Raw genomic sequence first — 25,571 nt, forward strand, 5'->3', positions numbered from 1 at the left:
AAAACACCGTTATTAATTTGTTTGTAATAGGGACACAATACAGTCAAAAATTCATCCATCTGGTTTATTAATGCATTTTTGCTTTAAGCACCCAAATTGTTGTTCTTCAGCACTGTTTACCTGCACACTGTAGGGCAGAGGTCCTGTCTTTGCCCCCACCTTGCCCATCAAAATTTATTTTCCTATCAGAAGACTGTATTTATTGGCGGAAAGCTCCAAAACATTTTTTACAAACCACATTAGCATATGCTTAAACCCTCCTTACGTTAGAGACAACTCAAACATTTTATTTACTAGAATTATTCCTAATGAAGCTGTAAGCAAGAGTATATCGATTCCCATTTTATTTCACTGACAGCTATTTCTAAAAAACTTTCCTTGTATTAATAGGTATCTAGGTCTAGTTAAGGGGAGAGAGAAGTCAGCAATTCCCACAGCACTAGCACTGAGTTGGAATCAAAACACAAGCTAAAAGCAGTAGCTACAGCAAAGGTTTCAGAAGATAATATAGGAACTTTGAATGAATTTATGATATGCTTTTTGGTGAGCAAGTGCTACTGCCTCATGAAGGTCTTAACCAACCTGCAAGTGTCAGGCAGTACTATTTCTAAGGCAATTATTTGCCCAGTAAGGATCAGCCCACGTGCCTCCTATGGGTTTTAAAAGCTCCGCACATCGTGACAAGATAGTCTGGACTTCAATGACTATTTCATTTCATCTTCACTGTTTAAAAAAAGCTGTTTTCAATGTGTTTTATTTTTACTAGCTTACCACAGCAGTAAACATAAGAAGCCATCTGTTTCTTCTCAAATTTGGATTTTTAAGTGTGCTGCATCAATTTGGCTTCCACATTCTTTGGAATGCCGCAAGTGATTTTAGTTGGCATAAATGAAGCTCAATTCAATACTAAGAATGATTTATCCTCCTAAATAACCCCCAAGAAGTTAAGAATCAAAAGTTTTAGTTGGTAGGCAAAAATTTTGGTGGACAAGTTTATGTCAGAAGTCACTCCTGATTATTTCAAATTTTCAGATCAAACACTGGATATTTGTCATTCCATTAGCCTCCCAACCCACTTTAGAGGGCACATCTTTCAATTAAAAATAAAAATAAATAAATAATTTTGTACCTGAAAACTCTGCAACTGCTCTAGCTACAACATAGTTGTTGATTTTCATAAATTTTACTTCATTTCCTATTAAGATCTGTTCCAAAAATTAAAGAGTCTTGACTTAATGGATCAGATCAATGGCTTACATGCTCAAGTAGTTTACTACCTGAAAGTTAAGTTAAACAAAAGTCTTCTCATCCCATAATAACCATAAAGCAAACAAAAAACCTTACTACAGAGCTGCTTCTTTGTCAAACTTCAGATTAACTAGGTTTAAATAGATAGCCAGAGGCTGTCAAAAAGCTGGCTAGAAGAAGGGTACCCACAGCAATCACCAAGCTCTATACTACAGCAAAAGTTTCTCCCCTACAACAGCTTTCCCCCTCGTCTAGTGTAAGCATAAACTTGCAGTACTCCACTCTAATTTAATAAACCTTTAAACTCTATTATTTTGGCCTCAATTTCAAGATGTGCATGTATATCAACTAAATAAGCATTCTGTTTTCCTCTCACAAGCACAAATAGACCCCCAAGGTAGGTTTTCTTCCTAGCCTGTAAGTTATTTATCGCCCACTTTTAGATTACCTCTCTGTGTTTTAATGCTATAAAGAAAACTCCACAAAGCTCCAGGAAAGTAACATTTCTATGTTATTTTACATATAAAGAAGAGAAAAACAAGCATTAAGCGTGGGATGGGAAGGAAGGTATACTTTTGCTTTTCTGGCTGACAGCCGAGGCAGTTCGATCAGTCTTCACTGGCTGGATCAATAAGTCTTTTCTATTTAGGCTCAGTGGCTCTATAGCACAATTCATATTGATTGCAGATTCAACTTACCAAGTGAGCCTGGTCTGCTAGCTGGGTTCCCCGTAATGCCAATGAAGAATAGCAGCCTGTTGAGAATAGAGTTTTAAGGAAGAAAATGTTTCCTCCAGTGACTATAGACCAAGATCCTAGAGGGATTTGGGGCTGAAGAGGAGGAACAACACAGAGCTACTTTACCTGCTAAGTAATCGTAGCAGCCTTAGGCACCTAATCAGAAGTGCCATGCTGTCTTCACTGCACAAGCTTGCCTAAGTGTAATTCTTAACTGCCTTCATTGTTAGCAGGACCAACATGGAAAGCCAAGCACTCAACTCACTGTACAGTCTGCAGTGCAAAATGCTTGTAATTTAATATCAATAAACTAGAAGTGTAATTAGGATTTGGGTACTTAAGAAACATCTTTAACTAGTCCCGGGTAATCAAGCCTATTCCCAAGGAAGATGAGCAATCAGGAAGCATGTATGCATGCAACTATTCACAGCAGCAACCAACAATACAAAGGCTTACTTTATTCACAGCCAAGCATTTTCAAGGTGTGCTCTAAAAAGTTCTTCCAAACTTTGGTAAGAAGGAGCACAAAGCTGAGAAGCACTGGTCATTAACTGGTTTGTACCATCATCTCAGGAATAGCTGTATGAATGTCAAATTCACAGAAGTTATTATACCAAATATTTGAGCCTCTTAAGAAAATAGAGGAATTCAAGTTTTATGGACTCTGCTTGTTCTTCTGAAACACTAAGCCACTGTATCTCTTTGACACAAGTCTTTTATCGGAAGGAAGCTACACGAATTGCTGCATGTCAGGAATCTGGTAAGGGCTTCGTAACTGCAGAATGCGCACTACCTGGCAGCTGCTGGATTCCTCTCACCCACATTTCTATTTTCACAGGATTGGAGCTCAGAAGGACATATGACAGTTTCCAAGACATCTGCCTTCTGACGGGATCGTGGCTGTATTTGAAGTTAGCAGGGACAGCCCGATAATCATAGAAGTCACTGTTGCTTTGCAGTTTCCAAGCATATGTCAGTCTCTTGTCTGTAATTCAACCTGTCTGTCACTGTATTAGGAGGCTTATGGTCCAAGTTCTGAATGGTAAAGAAAGTTGTAAACAAGAGGCATGGGAGAACAACTAATACTGCACCACTACTCAGTGCTCACAAATAATCTGCCCAAAACGTGACTCAAGCCTCCATAAGACACCGAAGCTCATGCCAGAGTTTTACATAGTTGAAGCAGTGAGGTTGCTGGGACTCACAGAAGGATGCTTGCTGCTATCTGGGGGTGCAGAAGAAGAAAGAAACCTCACACTCCCACACCAAACCCCTTAGAGAGCCAGGGTCAGTCTTCTTGATATGCTGCACACTGACACACGGCCATGATCTTGCCTTTTTGACAAGGTTACTGAGAAAGCTCCAGAGATCATGGAAGTATTGACATTTGTCTAATGCTAGGAGTTCAGAAACAAAAGACAAGCAAGCTGTCTACCAGGTGGAGAAAGCCTATTTTTACAGTTCCTTATTCATCTCATCTGCTTAAGACTCTATATGCACCATCTAAAGCAAGTACTAAAGTTAGAGAAGCCTTTCATATCAGATTTTGACAGAAGCTTTATTTACCCAGAACGCCTTGTATCAAAATTTCATATTTTTAACTTTATCCATCTGAAGCGAATGCTTAAACACAAAGGTTGAGCAACATAGTTGCACACTACAGGTTTAACAGGACTTCTTCCTTGTCACCAATTTTCCATCCTATGACGTTCCTATGGCTATTTAGTATGATTTTTTTTTTCTTCTTTGTGGAGAAATTCAGAGGATTCACAACTTCTCAAGCAGTGTATTTTAACATACTTGTCTATCCTTGAGGTACAGAATAGAAAAAAGCAGTGCACTATACTCTTGATGTTAGTATACACACAATTATCTAAGTATTTACATCAGGTGCTTAAACATCCCTTCCTTCCGACCTCCCCCACCCACAACAGGTACAACTGAACATTGAAGTCATCTCTTTTTTGGAACTAAGCCTAGGAAAACACCACTGGCTCCAATTCTCAGGCTGGAGAGCTGCCAAAGCAAAGCCTATGAACAGAAGCCAGGGGGATGCCAGGTTAGCCCCAGAGCTTCAGCCAGCACGGCCTCCTTAGCCCCGTTCAGCTCAATACGCAGCAGCATCAGGGAAGAGCCACAGACCTACAGCTTTGCCTAGCTTTTCAATTTATCCAGAACCTCATGTCTTCGTTTAAGAGCTATCTACCCAGAATAAAGCTCGTAAAGACTTCTGAGGCATCAAATATTGTTAGGTACGTAAAGAATTAATGTGTGACTTTTTCTATTGCAATATATTTGTTATATTAGAGTAGCTGGGGTACTTATTCCATAAGTACATCTGTCATTTGTAAAACTCCCCCAAAATTCAATTCTTCAACCTCTTCCTCCTCTCCCGAGGAGCCTGAACTGCTGATTACTTTCTGCGAGTCCACACACACACATTAGCACCCACATGTGCCTAGGTGGCTATCCTTTCCCCCCCTAACATATACAATTTAGGCACTGCCAGTTAGAACTTTTTTATTTCTCATCTTAAGTCTTTCATCTTGTACCAGTTCCACGTAAAATGCATGCAGAATCGACAGAGGAGGTACCAACTAGAGAGGAGAAAAGAAATTTCCATTAGGAACAGAGCCTGAGAGAGGCTGCAGGACCGGTCCTTACAGGTCTGAGACCCAAGTGGACCAAAGCCTGAAGTCAGTGCTGACCTGCTTCTCAGCAGGATGCTGGGACACTGAACATCCCGGGGTCCCTGCCAACCGGAATTAATCTAAGAGTATTTACTACTTTATAGCAATTGAAGCTAGCCAGTTTCACACAACAAAGAATGTGACAAGATATAAGAACAACAATGCAGATAATGACAGAAATACAACCACTGCGAGTGCCAAAACATTCTAATATATCTTCGGTTACCAGCCACCACATACACCTCTGCTAAGCTTGCATTCATTATCTGCGTACATAAATACACCTACAAAGAAAAAGGGATACCACAATGCTAAAACTGACAAAAAATGCAAGTGAAACAACCCAGCTCCTACCCCGAAAAAAGTTCTGCTGTTGTGGTAGGCATCGTTTCTCCTCCTCGAATACCGTATTAGCACAATTGCCATGCAATTTAACATCAGGTCATGTAGTCACTGAAGTGTGTCAAATCAACTTTTACGTCACTATCACCTTAAAGAAGCATTACAATTACAGTAACTACATGTTCACAAGGAACATACTTGGTTATTTCCATTCTAATTTCTTGTAATTTCTATTTAAATTTATGATACACACTGTACACATATGCACACATGAAATTTGCACACACACGCTTATATAAAGAGTATTGTGCCAAAGCATTCTGGAAACACAAAGTGATTTACTATTGACAAAAACGTCCAGAGTTTTCAGCACCGAAGTATAAAACTCTTTAGGAGTAAAGGCGTTATGGATGCAAGATTGTATTCATACTGTATATCACCCAATGCTAAAGATTTTTCTTCTTCTTTCTTTAACCTTTTAACCAAACGTTACAGTTGCAATTTCCAAGTCTTTCCTCCTGGATAGCTAACTCAAGAGGGAGGCATATTCCTGAGTACTCTGAACCAGAGAAAGGTGAGCCCTCAGGAAAGGCAATGGGAATACATCTCCTTCCTGAGCTGAAAGATAGAGCTGCTGTTCAACACCAGGATGCCTCTATGAGGCCAAGGGGAACCTTCTTTTTTCTATATCACCCAAACCTGCAGGAACATGAAGCCACCACACGATTCTCTGCATCTCTCCTTGTTTACCTTCCTGCTGCCCACTTGCAATCCCCACCTGAGTGCTGCAGTTGGTCCCCTTTATGCCCGCAGTGGGGTTCTGCAGGCAAGCCTGAGCCAACGCACAAGCTGTATGAGCACCTTACCCACCTTTCAGCCAGCTTCAGTAAATTTAAGTTAAGTGCACCTGCCCTAATTCTGTCACTCTGAACACTGTGGTGAACTTCTCCTGCTGATTTCTTCAGGATTTTTAGGGAGACTGGTCTCTGTGCTAAATTTGAAAGACAGATGCAGCACTCTGCTGCTTTTGAAAAGGTACCCAAATATATTTGGGATAGTTGTGTTTAGCACATCTTTCTTCCTTTACACGTCTCCCTTAAAACAAATTAGCATAATTCTGCCTTGCTAGGGAGGGCCTAATGTGGCACGGTTATTAGAACTACTTTAATGCCCAATGTGCCTCACACAGTAAAGGGCTCCAAGCATTTACATTACTCTAGTTCTCTTGAAGGAAGCCCGGGTCTTTATATTCCGTTAATTTATTCTTAAAAAAAAATAAAATACTAATTCTCACATTTTTCTGAGCTAAGCATTTCATGCTTTTTCTTTCAGAAAGTGCTTGCTAAATGAAATATTTCTTTTAATCACTAAGGACACAGGGCATCAGTAGGCGCACCGTTTGACAGAGATTAAAAGCCTTGGTTCAGAGAGCCCCGACATGCCATCCCACTGCGTTATGGTACACGATAGTTACTTGGCTACAATGAAAAGCTCAGAGCACAAGAGCAGCAGACAGAGAGAAGAACCATGTGGAAGGGCCCTTTTCAGTACACATCAGGCTTCTAAATGCAGACCAGAGCCACGGTCTCTTTCCGAGTCCTAAAATACCACACAGCTGGTGCAGTGAACTGCTCGGTCTGCCACATGGAGTCACAGGAGCAAGAGAAGTTCATTCAAGGTTACCAGCATCTGAATTGTGAACGTTGCACTGCGTAAGCACAATAAGCAAGTCTCAGGTCTGAGCTGAACAGTTTTCCCTTGCATATGCCATATGTACAGCTGAATTCAATAAAAAAGTAATCTTCGACCTGCCACACGACTTTGAGAGAAACCTCTTAAGAATACCAATTATTCCTAATTAAGTGTAAACTTTCAGATTGCTTACTGAGAAAAATCCACAATTAAAAAAAATAAAATAAAAAAATTTTGCAAGCACAATAGTATCTGTAATGAGCAGTATGAACAAAAACTGATACGGACAATAAAACAGAGTTTGAACTGATAATTCATTCCTCTTTTATAGCAGTAAGGAGTTGCTAGAACTGCATTTCACTTCCATAATTGAGTTTTGAGTGGCTTACATTCCTACTCTAATTACAACACAGCTAATATGAATTTCAACTTCCATATATCATACGTGTAGAGCAAGCCCCCTTCCTTGCTGTCTTGGGGGATGTCTAGGAGAAGCTGTCTTACCTAAGTACTACTCCACCTCGAGTCAACCAGGTTGCTGTCTTTCTGCAGACAGCCTTTTTCCCTAGAGTATGCTCACAGCGTAATGCGAGTTGCAAACGGTTCTACCAGTTTGTTTGTGCCCTCATACAACCCAAAGAAATCTGATCTCAAGACTGAGAAGACTGGTTTTCTGTACATACAAAACCAGAAAGCTGGATGCTCAGGGACAGCATGCAATCAGAGCTAGTACACAACGCGCATTACTGGAGCACGCTGTTTCACAAACGCAAAGCTGACCCGAAATTCTCCAGCTGACAGCTTCTACCAAGAGCCCAGAAAATTATCCTGGGAGGTGAAGTGGAGGATGAGGGGACACATGGTATGAAGAAGGCAGATGAAACTGCACACTTCTATTAAGACCCTTTAATAACAGTCAGGAAGCTGGAGCTGGCTTCCCCTCCAGGCGCTCTGGGAAGGGGCTCGCAGGGTTTCAGAGGCCCCAGCCCCAAAGGGGTACCAAGCAGGGACCCACAGCCAGGCCCTGCTCGTTGCCCACAGCCTTCCTTTACAAGGCCCCTTCCCCTTCTTCATTTCAGTCTGGAACAAGCCCCAGCTTAGAAATCCCCAAGCAGCCAGGCCAGATGCCTGCACACAGTTTAAGAACAGGCCCATGATGCATTTCTGCACGCCTGACACTGCAAGCAGCTCACGTGCAGCCAAGGTTTAAAGCCATGAGCACTAATAAAATACATTGTGTTAAAAGGCTACAGTACCGTGAAGGGAAAAGCTGTTCTTTAATATGTAAGTAATGAGTTGATTAAGTTATTAGGCAAAACAGGTAAGCAGTTTCAAAGCAAATATTTTGGCAAAGGCAAATGCCTATTAATTTCAGTAGAGGTGAACCTGAAGTGTGACAGCTTTTTTACTAAAACAAACAGAAGGCAAAGCCTACAGTTTAAAACTACGTTGTCCCTTTGCTGATCAACTATCTCTTTCTAGACATGATTTCAGCATTAGGTGCCTTCCACCTTTGCTTTAAGAATAAATTCAGAGTAAGATCCATCTGTCAAAGTGCTTTCCTCAGTGATTTTTCTCAGTGCCCCTCAGAAGGGCACTGAAAGCTACAGAAAACACCCCAGCTTTTGTAATAATCATTATGTTTTATTCTCCCATAAACTGAAATAACACCAGAAGCAAGTTTAGCTTGCATCCATACAGCTCACTCTTAAGTCCATTCAATTAGAGTGAAAGCAACCAACCATCCCACCCCCCAAATAAGTCACCACACACAGTGCCCACATCACATCCATGAGCTCATCCCCTGGACACAGCTGAATAGACAAAATCATCTTATTTCATTAAAAACTTTGCAGACCAATGCTGCCACATTATACAGTCGCTTGCAGTTTTATCTTGGGTATGTAGTCTCCCTTAGAAACTGGAGGGTCTCATCCCACCACCTCCATGCATCCTCTTACTACCTCATCCCCAGCAGCACTCGTGGAAACTTCAAGTTTCAGTATTATGCAGTATGTTCCAATTCATATATTTTAACAACACTGAAATAGGACGAGTTACAACAATGATACAATTACAAGGTTCATTTTCTTCCAGAAGTACTTTTGTTCTGGAAGTTTAAGATACAACCAATATGCACCATAAGTGTTAAAGACTAAAGAAACTATGCAGAAAAATTCATTCCTAGCTTACTACCAAATATGTAGGCCTTTAAACATCATCTAAGTCTGATTACAGAGGAGAAGTAAGGTAAAAAATAAATTTTCTGGAGGGAACTTCCTTCCAGCACCTTGCAGGCTAATCAAACGCTGTACTTTGGAGCAAAAGAAAAAATTGTTAGGAGCCTTAGAGTTCTGGGATCCCCCAGAGAATATGAAATTTTGGTTTGGACACCCCAAATCCATGCTACAGATTGCTCCCTGTCTAAGAACTACACAACTAAGTAGTGCTTGTAAGCAAAATTAAAAATGGTGACAGCAGTATGAATGAAACAACAAATGGAAACAGCAAATCGAAGATGCAATGCAGAATATTGTCAAGACCTGAAAACACATTTAGAAGTTTACAAATGTTACCTTTCTGTAAGTTTAGTTACCTTTCGGTTAACTAAAAAAATATTTTCACAATACAAAAATCCCATGATTTTTGAAAAAAAACAAACAAAAAAAAAACAAACAAACTTCTTTGTAAGGTATACTGAATGCCACCAATTATGGGAAACAGAGTACTGACATGAGCATATAAATCATATAAATACACGTTTTACCATAAATAATGCTGAAACTGTTCTTGTAGAATTTGACAGCATTATTTCCAGGAATTTAACAAAAAGCAGTTAAGCAATTCCACCTACTAAGAAAAATTTCTTACCAATATCTAGTCAGGATATCAGAACAGTAAGAATTAGTGAAGTGACACAAATACACCATTATTCTACCCGAAGGTTTATAGTTATCTTGCTCACATATAGATGATACAATGATGCAATTTTTTAAGTTCCTTGCATTTGACCAGCTCTCATCAGCTAACAGAGCAGAGCACAAAGGAACCAGCCAGGAGAAGCAATACTCCATTACAAATGTTATTGAGACGTGTGTGTGATCTGCAATTACCATGTCACTGCAGTAAGCATCATGAGGAGTAACACTCCACGTTGCAATTACAACCTGTTTGCTCCAATCATCTTATAACCACCCTATTATTTAAAAAATAAAAATAAAATCCTACCCATCTACAAACAATTCACACACCATGCACTTCTTCATAGCAGGAAAAAGAGAAAAACAGCTGCAAAGTCAGGAACTTCCTCACAGAGATGCAAGCCTCACGTTTTGTCTGTCTCTAGAGGTGGTCGGAAAACCTTCACTCTGTATTCCTTTTCCTTCTGCTCCCACATTGGCCCTCACTTCCTCCATCCTTTTTCATTGTCCTTCCATTATTTGACCACCCAGAAATTCAAATTCACATTGCAGTAGCATGTGTGTGTAGGCATGAGCTGAAATCCCACAGACCTCCACCAAAATTTGCCTTGGCTGTATTATAAAACATAGAGAAAGCAAAATGAGAATTTTATAGTAGTATATGCAATGTTGTTATGCATTTATCCTCAACTACCTAGGCTTCTGAGTCAAAAGTTTTGAAATAGTCGACTTACTCATATAACCTGCAATGCAAAAGACCTGAATGATTTCTGGGAAGATGATTTAAAGATCGTACAATAAATATCTCCATCATTCAAATAAGAACACGGGTATCAGCACGAGGGAAGACCTGTCTTTTTAAGCCCATAAATTCAATTTTCATGATCTTGATACCTAAAGAATAAAGAAACAAAGTCAACTGAAACCTTGTGCTCGTACCATATAACAACATATCAATTAAGTACTGAAACCGAGCACACTGTTCTCACCAACAGGCTACTTGAAACTTGGTCAGAGGAGGGTGTGTGTGTGGAAACGACACAAACGATGCCTTGCACACTGGCAGTCAGTAAGCAGCTAAATTACAGATGCTTATTCAGTAAGAACTATTTAATCCCACAGTTTCATTTTATTTTTCCTCCAAAGCCTGCAATGCATGAGCAGAAGCAGCTATGTGTCCCCTCAGTTATACCCTCCACTTGGGTTCATACCTTTGTGGTATGAAATAAAGTTCATCTGCCAAGACTGCAATTTCCTCCTCACTTCAATTTCCTTACTATTTATTTTATAGTTTACAAATGGACCACTTGATGAAAAAAGTATCAATAGAAACAGTAGGAAAAAGGAAAATCTCAAGTCAAAACTTCTCACCTAACAAGCCATGTATTCAGTGTCAAAGCACTGCCACTACTGTACAACTCTAAATTCAGATATGAAGGAAAACAGGAACACAATACCTCATAATACACAAATCACTGCTCGGTTGTTTTCCCTAGAGTGGGCTCTATGCTGTAGCTTGAATGGACAAACCTTATTAAGCACTGAGTAAGAACTGTGACAAAGTCTCAGTGCCATTTTTAGAACTACTTAACCTGCCAACAAGTGCTGAGAACTATGTGGCAGAGTCAATGATACCAAGAGCAGCCCTTGAAATTCATGGCCCAGAGTAACCTGTATAACCAAATACACAAAGTCCAGTCTATTTCCTCTTCAGAAAGTCCACGTTGCACAAGCGTGGTATCAAAACACGTACTTCAATTAATCACAGCCACATTGAAAGAACTAAGACAAACACAGCTAGAAGCCGTCACTGATCTTTTAAAATATGAAGACAATTGTTCTAAAATCAGTTTTACATTAAAAGTGCTTGTTAATATACTAGCAGATGCTACTGGTGAGCAACATCCTTTTTGCTGACAAAGTCCTCAGTGAAGATGAAGTTAAACCACTGAATTTGTCATCACAAGTTTTGTCTAGGTTGGAAAGGGCATCAGCAACAGTTGGAACTACGAAAAAGCACACTCTTGCACCTATAAGCTGTACTGACAGCACAACCATTTCTCTTACACTGCATGCTGTGCTGGCAATGTCTGTCTTTAAGAGAGCTACTTCAATATCTGCTTGTTGTTGCCCTGCCAAGTGATGCATTGATTATCCAACCTATAACACAGAACTAAGCATTTTTGAGAAAATACTGTTTCAATTGAATTACGTTGACTGGCTAGACTTTGCAAACTACACCAATCCCTGCTATTTAAGGACAAAAAAAAAAAAAAAAAAAGATGTTTAGAGGAACTTCTGAAGAAGAATCAGGTCTTGGCAAAGTTCACATTTCCTACTTCTATAGGGCCTGGAAGATGCTTCTGTCATAAGCCACTATAGCAAAAATGTTCTGCAACAACACTTAACAGATGTAAATGCTATTTGCAGCTACCTCCATTTTAAGCTGGAAACCACTCAAAGTTCACCATGATGGCTGCTGAATGCTCAGTCTGATACCTACTTTGATGTCAGCACACATTAGGAAAGGGAACATACTATTTCATGATCTGAAATTCCTGAAATTTAAAGGCCCAAGTTCAGAGAGTTTTGCTTCTGATACTAAAAAGCTTGTTTTGTTTTTATCTAAAATTTTCTATTTGCTGTTAAGAAAAAAAAAAAAAGTAAATAGCTAAGCCAAAATATACAAGGGCTGACATGCATGCTCAGAGACATCACTTGCTATCTTATAATACTTAGTCCATAACTTCAGGATCCAGAGTAGATCCTATTCAGGAGACATCTTATGATTGTTAATCCACTCATTGTTATTGTACAGTAACAACATTCCTGGTTTACTGGCTGTGATAAAGTAGTTGCCACCCAAGAGCCTCCAAACATGCTAAATTTTGAGGTAATAATGATCATTAGGTCTATTCCAGTACTTAATCTTCTAGTAAACCCTTTCACTTTATTCTCAAAAGCCACAAGGTAGAGCTGAAACACATACATCTCTGTATGCAGACCGACTTACTTTTACCAGTTATGGCACCTACAGACAGCTTCTACCAGCTCAAGGTGTCACGTTAACTTCTGTACTATGAAAGGTACTGCTGTTTATTTTTGAACAAGCAGATCTCAAGATTAAGTTTTCTGCAGCCATTAACTTCATCAAGTAATCTAATTTTAAACAATGCACACATGAAACCTGTTGAAACATTGGACTTGGAGACCTGCAGAAGACACTGTACTTGGGAAACCTGATGCACGTCCTGTCTGCACTACTGAGCCTTGTTCTTGAGGCTTGAGAAGCCTGCACATTAGCATGAGTAGCCAGCCGCTGCCTGGGAACCTGGGGGGTGCCCCATGCCAACCCGTGAGGACAAAGTCAATTTGAAGTTACCTTATAATTAAAGGCTTATCTTTGGCCTTAAAACATTCTCATATCTGCTTCTGAAACAGTAGTTCTTTAATAAATCTTAAAATCAGAAGAGACAGCTTGCACCATAATCAGCATTTACTTCGTGGCATGTTCTGGGGGCAGTGAGGTCAAATTTATATACCAGTAACAGGCAAGTTTTACCACCCAGCATCACCACTCTATACAGTCATTACTCCATAGGTTAGGTTTGGTAGTTAACACCTCTAGCTTCCTTCAGACTAGCTCTCCTTCTACTGAAGCTTTTCATCCATATTCTACCTTAGCAACATTAAAGACAGTTAGATATTTCATACATCACACTTTCATACGCTGACACTACAATCCAAGGCCTCTCTCAAACTGTATCACACCAGAGTTAGAATTTGTAACTTTCGAGGAAAGTACTGCAATACAACTACTATCAAAATCACACAGCATCTAAAACAGTATGAACTTATTTATTTATTTCAGGGTAAAAAGCAGGAAAGAGGGTTTTTCTCCAAAATGTTTACATGATATGAAGAAAATCTGAAGAAGTTTGGCAAATAAATCTACATGCTAACAAGCATCATTTACAATTTTCTGTCTGAAAGAGCTAATCATTATAATCACATTCAAATTACACTGCAATAGCATTACTATTAAAAGTCTGTTTACTGCTATCTAAAAGACACTGTTAGAAGGCTGATTTTTTTCTTAAATATTTCCCAATTGTTGTAAACAGGATTAAAAGAAGTCAGCAATATTTTGAAAAAATCTTCAGATGTTTATGAAATCAAGCATTAAAGACCTCTCGTTTGAAAGCTCCTATCAAATATGCCACAGATTAAGGCTATGAACTCCATAAGCCATAGCTAAACTTGCCATGAACCCACTGGAGGCTGGATACGTGCACATGCTAGCTGGAAACTCCTTCAAAGAAGGGCTGGTGGGTGTCTACATGTACATTAAGTGCATAGGTGCAACTTACAAAAAAAAAAAAACACCTCTGTTTTCCCAAAAGCTGCAAAGGAAGTTCTACAGCAAACATAACAGGAAAAGCTTGTTTCCCCCTCTAAATTAAGAGCTTAGTTGTATCTTAGTGTGTGAAAAATTCTGAGAAAAGCTACGAAACAGTTAACAGCAGGTCAAGTGACATCTCCACACAGCCCGGGGCAGAGAGGCACTGGCACAGGCTGCCCAGAGAGGTTGTGGATGCCCCATCCCTGGAGGCATTCAAGGCCAGGCTGGATGCTGCTCTGGGCAGCCTGCTCTAGTGGTTGGCAACCCTGCCAAGAGCAGGGGGTTGGAACTAGATGATCTTTAAGGTCCTTTTCAACCCAGGCCATTCTATGATTCGATGAGAAGTAGACAGAACACATTTGATCTCTATTGAAAGAAATAGCCCTTTGCCAACAGACTATGCTTCATTTAAAACCTCACATATACTTCCAAAGAGCCAACGCCATTGGAAATACTAAACATATACCATCTAATCACGAAAATTGAAATATTTTAATACAGAAACAAAACAACAACACAAAAAAAAAAAAAGCTTGGAAAATAATATAGTAAAGGAATATAACCAAGAATATTTATACTAGGGATATCAATGACAATAGGTATCAGATTATGTAAACAGTAAGATTTACTAGCCTAGTCAGAAACATCTCAGGGCATGTTAGCCTAAAATATCCAAGATAACTGCTTAAGATTATCCCATACAACAGAATTTATCAAGCTTCTATTATCTTCTCTGGAATAGCAGTTACAGCACAGTCAGGTACCCCCCAAGGCTGCTAGACTCCTATGTTTATGCAATTAATTCATTCTAGATGGGCAATTTCTGAACAGCATGATTTTAACAGGAGTCTTTCAGACAATTCCCCTTGGTCTTCCTGCTTTTCTCCAAAGCATCTTACCAAATGCTTTTGGCTCATATAGCCAAAAACCTTAGATCCAACAAGGCTGCATTTGTATATGACCACGGGCAGTGCCTGGAGGCACACATCCTGCACATGCATGCAGCCTGCCTACTTTGACCCATAAGCCAAAAAACACCCTCAAAACAGATGTCTGGGCCCACACACAGTTGGCACAGATGGATTTATGGAATGGGAAAGCATCGCTTTGTTAAAAATCCCCACGCTGACTGTAATAATCTCATAGCAGTGTGATGAGTACAAAAGTGTTATTTTCTTCTTATCATCCAATATAATCTCTCAAAGAGATTCTATCTAATTTTATCTAGTTCTCCTCTACCGTCTTCCTCTCTGGAAGACAAGGGCAAATTAAGATCAGAACCTAAACATTTCCCATTAAAAAAAATGAATATATATATATATAAAATACATATATATATATATTTATATATTATATTTATATATATATTATATATATATACATACATAAAATATATATAAAATTCTCTTCAAGTTGCACATCCTCACAATAGTGTTTAACTACTCTTCAAGATCAATGAAGTCTGTATTTTAGCTTGTCCATACCCCTATAAACCTTTTCTTGATCAAAAAGGAGGGTTTTGGTGGTTCATTTTCTTATTTTGGTTGTTTTTTGAGCAGGTTGAACTAATACTAACATACTTGAAGTCCACACTGCTCTAGAAAATTATTCTAACAGGCTTTCTTCAGTTTTCTGCTTCTACCACAAAGGAAAGTATCTTCACTTTGGTTCCTCTTGTCTGCGCCACTTAGAAGCAGGAGCACATGGATTCCCACTCTCGTGAAGGACCGCAGAACGTACAGAGGCAAACCCCTCTCTGAATGCAAGACCAGTTCACATAAGGGCAGAAACTTCTGTTTTATGAACTAAGAAAGCCCTCAGAAATTCATTTTGTATGACTAAGCATCACTCAATTACTTCTGCAGATCTAGGCTACGTTTTTGGAACTTTGCATAACCTCCTAGTAGGGGAATGCCTGGGAGAGTAGGTCCACCCTTACTGGAACTTCATAGCCCCCTTCAAAGTTATCCTGTCTAATTCTAAGCACAACTGCAGACATGCTAGCACAAAACCCAGCAACACATCACACCAAAAGCATAAGGACACGTGAGAACCAGAAGGATGCTGTGCCTGAGCAACAGCCCAAAGGAAAGAAGGAGGGTGTCAAATAGCATTAGAGCTACTGCTACCTGCAAGTAATATGAGACAACAGATTCAGAGCTGCATGTTAAAGAGACTATCAGTAAGGTTTAGGGTTTTTGTTTGTTTTTAACTATACCAAGATAGACTAAAATGAATTCAGCATTATAAATACCCAGGTTAATGAAACAGTTTCAAGATGTTCATATAACTGAAAATGTATTTCAAACAAACTAGTTAACCTAGCTCATTAGACAGGTCTTCAGACATCTATTCTGAGAAAGTAGATCAAAAGCCTACACTAGATTTTAATTGTAAATAATGTCCAGATAACATTCATTGGCAAGGTGCTTCTGACAGCAACAAGAGCGAAGCAGACTTTGTTGTTCTAATCAGCACGGAGGCCTATTCTTTGTAGCATGGCCAGGAATCATCACTAATAACTGGCCTTCAACTTGTTAACACAAGGTGCTATAAAGGTGTCAAGTAAGTTGTCAGATACTTGGAGAAGAGGTAAGCCATATTCCAGCTTAAAACTTTTTTTCAGCAGAGAAACATTTTTTGCAGTGGAAAACTGAAAACTCATGTTTTAAACATTTTAAATACAGAAACCTGATGTTGTTTCACTTGACACATTGCCTTAAGACATTATTTTCTTTTTAAGCTAATGAATAACTGTATGAAGCAAGCCTTCAGAAGTACAAAGTAAACTGAAGCAGCAGCGAGACAGGTTTTAGATCTCTGACACTGCACAAGTGGAAAGGAGTTCCTTTTGTGGAGAGACAGGAGATGAAGGAGCAGCGAGGATTAGAAGGCATAGCAGGAGTAAGTAGAGGGTAATGGGGAGACTGGAAAGAAAGAAGTGTGTATACATAAACACCGAAATTGAACAGAGGGAAAAATGCATCTTCATGAGATAGGTTGTCAGTTTAAGAAGGTCCTCTGGAATAAGAATGCCTTCTTCACAGTTTAGAAGTAGCGAAGATGCACGCATAAATACCTGAATGTGAAGTATTCAGCAATGCAAAGCTATTCCTTACAATAACAGTGAGACAGTAATTAGAATCCTGGACACATAATCCATTGTTTTAAGGTTCTGGCCAAATTCTCAGAACCCACCCAATTTCTTCAGACCTGCTAATGCTATGTAGCTGAACTGAGGCGGCCTCCAATCCATTTTTCAGAGTAATTAGTTGTAACTCGTATATAGAGGCAACTGCCCTGCTAACAAAATTTAATACTTATATCCTGATTTTTCCTGCCTTTTTTCTAAACCTAGCAGCTATTAAGACAATATACAACTTGAACGTTTTGTTGAGAACTATGACCAGATATAGATGTGCCATATGTCCATCAGCCTGTGTAGATGTTTTCCCAGTGCCACCATAGGGATGCTCAAAGGGTCTCACTGTGGTAGGCAGCAGAGCTACTTCGGGTCTCACTTGCACAGCTCCAGGCACCCAAGGCACACCTTGCTTACTAAGTCTCTTCAGCTGGAGCACAGGCTACAAGCTCTAATTTCCTTCAAATGAATCCTGCCCTTGAGTAGATCTACAAAGAATCTGCGGAGCATGAATCCAGACCACACAAGTCTCCTATCAAGAATCCACTGATGTCAAACCCCACACCATCAGGACCATGCCTCGTTTTAGTCCTGACTAGCCAATACCAGGAAAACAAGTTATGCACAGCATTTTCCATGTTTTGTCTCAATATCTCCAGCATAAGTACTTCAGAGGACATGTAATTAGTTGGTTTCTTGTTCGGAACTAGCGGATGTTTTAAGAGCAAAGACTTAAACTACCAGGGCTGTACTTAACACTATGAATACATCTCTCCCATTCTCAATGGAAAACATGTGAATGCCACAAAAACTGGAACAGCAGCAGCATTTATGTAAAGCATAGATTACCAGCTGAAGTGAAAGTCTACCATGCACACGACATCTTACATGTATTACCCAGCAAAAACAACTGGAGCCCGGGAGGAGGCTGCCCAACTCTAGCAATTGCCAGTGCAAACAAGCAAGGTGCAGGTACCCAAGTCCAGTGAAGACGAGATTTGTGCTGGACATCTATGGTTGCAGATCCTCGAGTAAGGACAAGTAAAACACACAGACACAGTTACCAGTATACATGTAAGAACACACCCTGCAAAGCAGTTATCAAGCACTTTCCCCACTGCTTAACTGCCTCCCTTTTAAGTGTATTCCCAAGACTATTCACATTCGTTATGGAAAGAGCGTTATTAAAGTTTGAATCAAATCATTGTACAAAAAGCCATAGATCTTTTCAATTGTTTTCTGCTATTCAAACAGTCCCACAGGAAGAGCAGGTTTCTCAGCCGAACCCCTCAGAGTGGCTCAAAACTCCAGCAGGTCACAGCTCAGTCTTTATTTGACTTTATAACGGGTCCTTTACTGCATGCCCTGCGCTTGGCCAACGCAGCCTGGAACGGACAAGAAGCCATCACACCAGCAACTACATGTATGTGCCTGGTTTTGCAGTCAATGGCACCGTAGTGCCTGAGAAGGAGCACCCAGTACAGACTGAACACTTCAGTGTCAGCATGTCAATGCCAGTTCCAAGCTGCATTGCGTCAACGTCTTCCTAACATCTTAGTATTTCCTTCAGGAATTGCAACTCCTAGTCTTAGCCAATAACAGTAAGACCTAAGTATGTGGTTATTGCACATGTTGTGCTTATCCCAACTTCTTGAAATCCTATTTAATCCAATGGCCCTATTTTTTGGTGCTTCTGGTTTTACGCTACTATTTCTTCTAAGTCGTTCAGATAACACTTATGTCTCAGCCCATCACATCTGCTTTCTACAACAGATAAAGCAAGTAAACTTCAGTGCATTGCAAAACTGCGTAACATCAGATGAGAGCTAGTTTGAGACAAGCTCCCAAACACCCGTATGTTCATCATGCTCAGGTACTTCCCCTCACAGGCTTAAAAGTTAAGGCCATCAATTATGCAATTGGCTGAGCTTGTCAGGGTTGTTTACCCTAATGCTCAAGACCATCCTAACAAGTACAGTAATGCAGATGCATATAGCCCATTGAATCGGCAGGTATTGTTTTTCTACACGGCTCTAGAATCATTCTGAGTAGTTCAACAGAAGTCTGCTGTACTTATGGGATGCCAGAAGAAAAAAGAAATGACAGCAATGTATGTTATCCAGATTTCCACCTCACTCCCACCATTGCCCATGACTAGGATGCCATCCAAGTAATTCTTCTCAGCCATCATTCCCAAACTTTTGAGACCCCAACAGCTGCCTTCCCACTCAGTCCTATCAAACCTAATTCCATGGTTTTTCATTTTCAATACCTCTTCAAGTACCCACTACTGTGTATCTCTAAAAGTAGAAAAAATGAAAAAACATAGTAAAGCAGCAGTAATCAGATAGTAGACAGATACAAACTGGGGAATGGCAAATATTTCCCTATTGAAAGAGTGGTGATATCTAAGAACACCACCAGAAACCTCTAAGCCAATTGACAGATACATTGCTAATTGATCCAGCTACTAAAGCCACTGAGTAGACATCCCAGTCTTAATGAAAAACTCAGCAACACCTTAAAAGAAATGGGACCTTCCCTTTCTTTCACAACCCATGCCTATGATCAAACACCATTGCAGGTGTTTTGCCTAGCTGAACAAACCAATGTCCTTCTTGAAGCTTTAGTCAATATAAAGACTGAAGCTGTGCAGTAGTACATTTTTACTCATTTACTCTATAAACTGAACTATTCAAAAAGTAAGCTTTTACTGAGGACTATACAGTTAGCAGAGTAAAGAGGCAGTTGCAGGGGCTACTAAAATATAATAAGACATGCACATTGTAACAGCAGAAAACTCTAATGGGCAGCATTTTCTAATACCAGTTCGTAACTCCATAAAATGCAATTACACCACAGGCATTAATGGTTTTAATTGAGCCAATTATGTTCTAAGAGGTAAAAGACTAAAAATACATACTAAATTATACAAAATCTTTAGCCTAAATAACACTTGAGAGTTAACAAAATACTTGTGGGAAAACATATCACAGATGGTCAAACAATTTAGAACAGTGATATCCTATGCAAAGGCTATCACTTGGGGGTTTTTTGTTAGATTGTTTTACTAAGTAGATTTTTGTTTCAACTTCTGAACAGCATGTCTGCAGGTCAGGGATGAATGGTTCACTATGAACAATGAAAGGATTGCTTTCCTCCCCAAACAAAATACCCCACACAACCCAGGGTCAACAATCAGGTATTGGGAGGAAAGAGGAATTACAGATTTCTCTTTCTACCCCCAAACCACCATTTGCATAGACATGACCAGAGATGCGTCACCAGAAGCCCATTTCTTCCCACTGGTCACTCATTCAGCCATGGTAGTCCATACCCCACACTTGTGGCTTAACAAGGTCCTAGCATCACATTTTAGGTAGCCCTTCTTTAGGGTAGCACTTGGATCCTATCAAGGCATCCGGACTGTGAAACAAAGTGTTTCAGACCACTTCATGTTTTATAGATGCATGCTGATATGTCCCGAGATTTGGAATATGAGGGATCCTGGTCTGCAGATGAGAACAGATGTGACTCCACAACTTTGATGGCTGAAGTTATTAGGACACTGCTAGGTGTCCTCCTGTCCTGAGGCAGGTAGAGATTTCTGGCCCACACACTGGGGCAAGCACCAGCAGTCTGAGCATCAGCCTCTAACGGAGGGGCATGGAGAACATCCACTTCTAATCTATTACTGAATGGATGTTAGTTTACAGTTTTGAGAGAGAGATTTTTTTTTCCCCTTTCTTAGGTCAAGGCAAAAATAAACCAAGAAGTCTGGCAAAACAAGGAGGACAACACTTGTAGAATGGCTCTGTTGTAAGGTTGAGCCAGATGCGTTCACTGCAAAGCCCACCCACACAAGTACCCAAGGCTATGGTAAAGTCCTACACACTGAGATGTATCTTACTTTATTCGGATCCCTTTCCTTTGGAGCTATTTATTGATTAATTACTCTCATAGATAGCTCTGCTTGGTTGTAATTTAAGTTACCTATAAACAGAGTTTTGAAGGAAAATTTGAATGAAAGAGCTCACAGTACCTGGGAGCAAGAACATTCAATGAGGCCACCTGAGGAACACTACAGATCACTGATGCAGAGCCTGCAGACCACTAATGGGGGAGAACACAGCTTGAAAGGGGAAGATTTCAGCAGTGTCAGCTTACAGGTAGTAGTATCAAGGCTTGATTAGATGTAACTGCAAAGAAGTTTGGTTGTAGTATCAAGCACTCAAAGCCAAACCCAGGCTAGGCAGCTTTGACAGCATCTGCTGATCAGGGTTTAAAGCCCTCTCAAACACAGATAACATATCCTCTATATGAATGAAGGACTAGTAAGATAAAGACCAGTTCTGCAGCAAGTACTTCTAAATATCTACATGCAAAATTATTCAAGATGCACATCTCCTCCTTGCTGTACCATATATGGCTGGCCTCATTTCACTCATCTGCCAGAGCAAATTAAAAATTCAGAGGTAGAGCACATTATGTAAGCAGAAAACATCATCTCCTTCAGCAACAAACCCTGTGTCCAAACAGACATGAAAACCACAAATCTCTTTTACGATCATTTGAATGCTACAGCTACAATCGTTAAGGTTGTGTTAGGGAGCTGTTTCCAAACAGTGGGAGCCAGAGAATTTAAGTGCATACCTGAAAACATATTTCAAAGTAATAGAAAGGTCTGCTTACCAGAAAAGTAAACAGAGTAATTAATAGTAACTATTAAGAAAGCTAATGTTAATGGAGTCTTATTCAAGTCTCAAAGAGCTAATGTAACAGTTGAGAACTTCAGGCAGATTTAATTTCAAATTTAGGATGTCTTCCTTGCTTACCAGGTGAATCGTGGCAAATTAAGACAGAAGAAAATGCAGTTGATGAAGGACAGAAGACCAAAAACTTGCATGCTATTAACATTATGCATCCATTCCTTCTTTAAAGAACACCCTTCCTTCACGTTAAATTGTCACAAATAAAATCCACGTAAACATTTGCTGTCAACTCCAGGTAATGTAAAAATATTTTCTGTTTCTTCTTATGAAAGACGCTCCCATTCCTTCCACTACAACCCAACAGAAAGAGATGCATCATAACACCTATGCTTTTTTTCTCAGCATATGCTTTTTTTTTTTTTAATGTATATGAAATCACATACAGAAGCAGTCACATGAGCAGAGATAAATGTACTTTTCTTAAGGTAAGCTTGCCTGAGATGGTTAAGCAGCTCTGCTGATTAAACTACATATTTTTATACAAATAAACATACACACACTAAACTGGCACACAGTTTAAATCAAGACATCTGAAAGTGATGTGTTGCATTACAATTAGACTATTCTTGTTCCTTTAAGTATCACAATCCAATAATTCAGTGCTTTTTTTTTTTGTTGTTTTGTTTTTAAATTCTTGAGAAATGAAGTCAGCTGTCTAAATCAGGAAATTATATTTGAAGAGAGATTATAGAAAGCAGCCCTCAAAACCAAAAAGGGGTGTTGTTTTCAGAACTCAAGGCAATATCATGAGTCGTTTCATCATGAATCTGGCAATTCTCAAAATGAATCAGCATAACTGCATCACTGTGCAGAATCCAGGCTGATGCATGTAAAGCCCATGTACCCTTCAGTACCACCCTCCCGACCCTGCCCAATAAACAAAAAAGCATATAAAAATCTGGGCCTGAAGCATGGTGCCATGTGGCACAGTCACCTCTCTGGGGAAGAAGGGGCACAGCCCAGGGTAGCAGAGGTGGATGGGAGCTCCAACAGGACAGGCTTGAGCCTGGCAAAGCATGGGTGCTCAAGGACAGGCTACAGCCTCTGTAGAAAGCAAGCAAGCTTCTTCTTCCTTGTCCAGCTTCTACCACCTATGGCACATAGGCAGAGCCTGACAGCTGGCTTCTTATGACTACAGAAGAAAAAGCTATCCCTGGGGAGGTGTGAGTGGCACTTGCCTGCTTACGGCCTTCAGCTACCAAAGGGGCAAGTGGGAGGGGAAATGCTTGGAAAAAAGGCTGAGCCAGGCTCCTGTCCACAGCACACAGAAGAGAGACCTGAGACAGCCAGAAATGCAGCAAGGGAAGTTACAGCATTAAAACAGAAATCTTCACAGCAAGGATAGCCAAACACTGGGACAGGCTGCCCAAGGCAGCTGTGGAAACACATCCTCAGAGACACAGCACAACCCTACACGGTCTTGCACGACCTGATGCAACAGCAGAAATAGCCCCGCTTTAAGCAGGAGAACAAGCCATCATAGTGAAGTTAGCTGTGTGTCTCGCAACAGCCAGGCACAGAAAGTTACGAAATTTTCCGCTAGCAATAATCTAGGCTAATGTGATGCTACGGATAAACAGCAGGCAGACTCCCGCCCAAGGGGTGAGTCAACAACTTGCTGATGCCACAGCCAGAAATAGAGCCCAAATCTTTTATATCCCCTCCAGTCTTTAGAAGAACACATAGCCAGTAAGCGAGGCAAAGGAAGGGCTGTTTTTGTGGCGGTTTGCACAACACGTCGTAAAAAGATCTCAACAGATATGTTAAAAAAAAAAAAAAAAAAAAGCCTGTTTCTCAAACATCCTTAATCCTCTGTCAAAATCTCCAGTTTTTATTTCTCTAGGTTATACACAGTGTGCTAGCTGTCAGGACTGAGGGGGAATTTTGTGGATTAATTACTTTGTTTAATGTGTCAACATCATTATAAGCTTTAAGAAATTTAGTCTACTACAAAAAGCACTCATATGTATTGTATTTGACCAAATCTGTTCTACTTTTTTCTCAAAACTTCCCAGTCCAAGCAAGAAAAACACTTTTGGTGCTGGAGGGTGCCAGGCACAACATCTCTCTCTCCTCCCTTTTGTCAGGAACAACTCAATGCGGAGAACTGACAAAGCGCCTGCACTTTTGGTGTTTGAACTATTCTAGTGGAAAGACATACTACTTGGGAGGCAGGGGTGGTGGTGTCATCTGCAGCAGAGGTAGAGAAGGCCTGCCCATAGTATCAGAAGGAATAAGAAACTTAACAATTCAGGAGTTGAGTGGTACCACTTCCATCTGACTTTCCTACTCTGGAAGAATTGCTACTAGCACAACACATGCTAAGAATGGTCCTCCCACCCTAACTGTGACCACAAGGCCAAGGCAAAGAGCTGAGTTGATCAGCTAATACACACAACTCCTTCACAGCAGATTCACTGCTGCCTCTTTGTAGCCTTTCCTACACTATATGGGGCACATTAATTCACTGGGTTGCTTAATGATACGCCCCACAAATGCAGGTCCAAGCTTTAAGTCACCGCTTAAAATACATGCTATCCTTCTAGAGGCACAAGAACATACTGTCAATAGGCTTTAAGATTATATGTGCAACTTTATTTTGTACATATGCTTGGAGCTTCAAAAGGTAAATATGTTTCTGCTTCTAGACAGCTTGCCAGGTTTTATTTTCCTTCACACTTTTACATGAAGGATTAGTTAAACGAGTGCCATATCATTATGTAACTGTACTAAATCCATACAGTATGCAACTCAAGGACTGTTTTCAGTTCCAATTCCCATCTCAGAAGGGGCTAGGAAAGGCACAGAAAACCTGGCAAAGAATGACAGACACGTGGGACATCTTCATGTAGCAGCCAGTTGAAGGCATCAGGGTTCCTCGGCCTGGTACACAGACCACAGAGCTCCACACCACGCAGATCTCAGACACTGCACCTGGAAGCTGGGATGAGTATTGCATGACAAGTACACAAAAGTTTTGCAAACTCACCATGTTCAGCACTGCCGTGCTACTCCCTGAAACGCAAACACCGCTATCCACAGTGTGACACTTAGATGGCATTAGGGCTCCCCAATCGTTTAATAAATGTTTTTTATTAAGAGGTCTACTCATTACTTCCTACACCCCAGCAGCCTACTGAATTAGGTGTTTTACAGCATCGCATACAGCACTGTAAGCACGCCAGAAATCATTGTTTAAAACCCTGTTATTGTGTCATTAAGAGATTAGTTTGAGGAAAGCGCTCGATAAACCAGCCTAGCAGTTTACTCGATTCCTAATCCCATTTCACAAGCCCCTTCCCTTGCTGCTACTGCTCTCTGCCAGGAACCAGCGAGACACCGAGCAGCAACAGCAAGCCGGCGGTGTGCTTTGTCGCACAGCAAGGTGAGCAGCTCCCGAACTCCCCTCCCCTTCCCTCTCGCCTCCCCGCCACCCCCCAGCAGCGAGGGGCAGGCGGGGAGCCGCGGGGCGAGGACACCCGGCCCCTCTCCAGCAGCTACTCGGCCGGCCGGGCCTGGCGAACCCCGCACACCGCAGAAAAACGCAGGAAGGGGCGCCCCAGGAAGAAGAAGCAGCAGAGGCTGAGGAGATGTTTATTCACAGCCAGCGCAGCCCCACCAGCCC

At 40.6% G+C, this 25,571-nt stretch overlaps 1 protein-coding gene across 3 annotated transcripts in view; it reads right to left on the reverse strand.

The window, feature by feature from the left end:
- GBE1 (1,4-alpha-glucan branching enzyme 1) overlaps positions 1 to 25,571 on the reverse strand; it is a 177,616-nt gene that overhangs the window by 151,709 nt on the left and 336 nt on the right. The gene's annotated exons all lie outside the window — the stretch shown is intronic.

Source organism: Aythya marila, assembly GCF_965140915.1.
Source record: "Aythya marila genome assembly, chromosome: 1".
In the NCBI taxonomy this organism is placed as follows: domain Eukaryota; kingdom Metazoa; phylum Chordata; class Aves; order Anseriformes; family Anatidae; genus Aythya; species Aythya marila.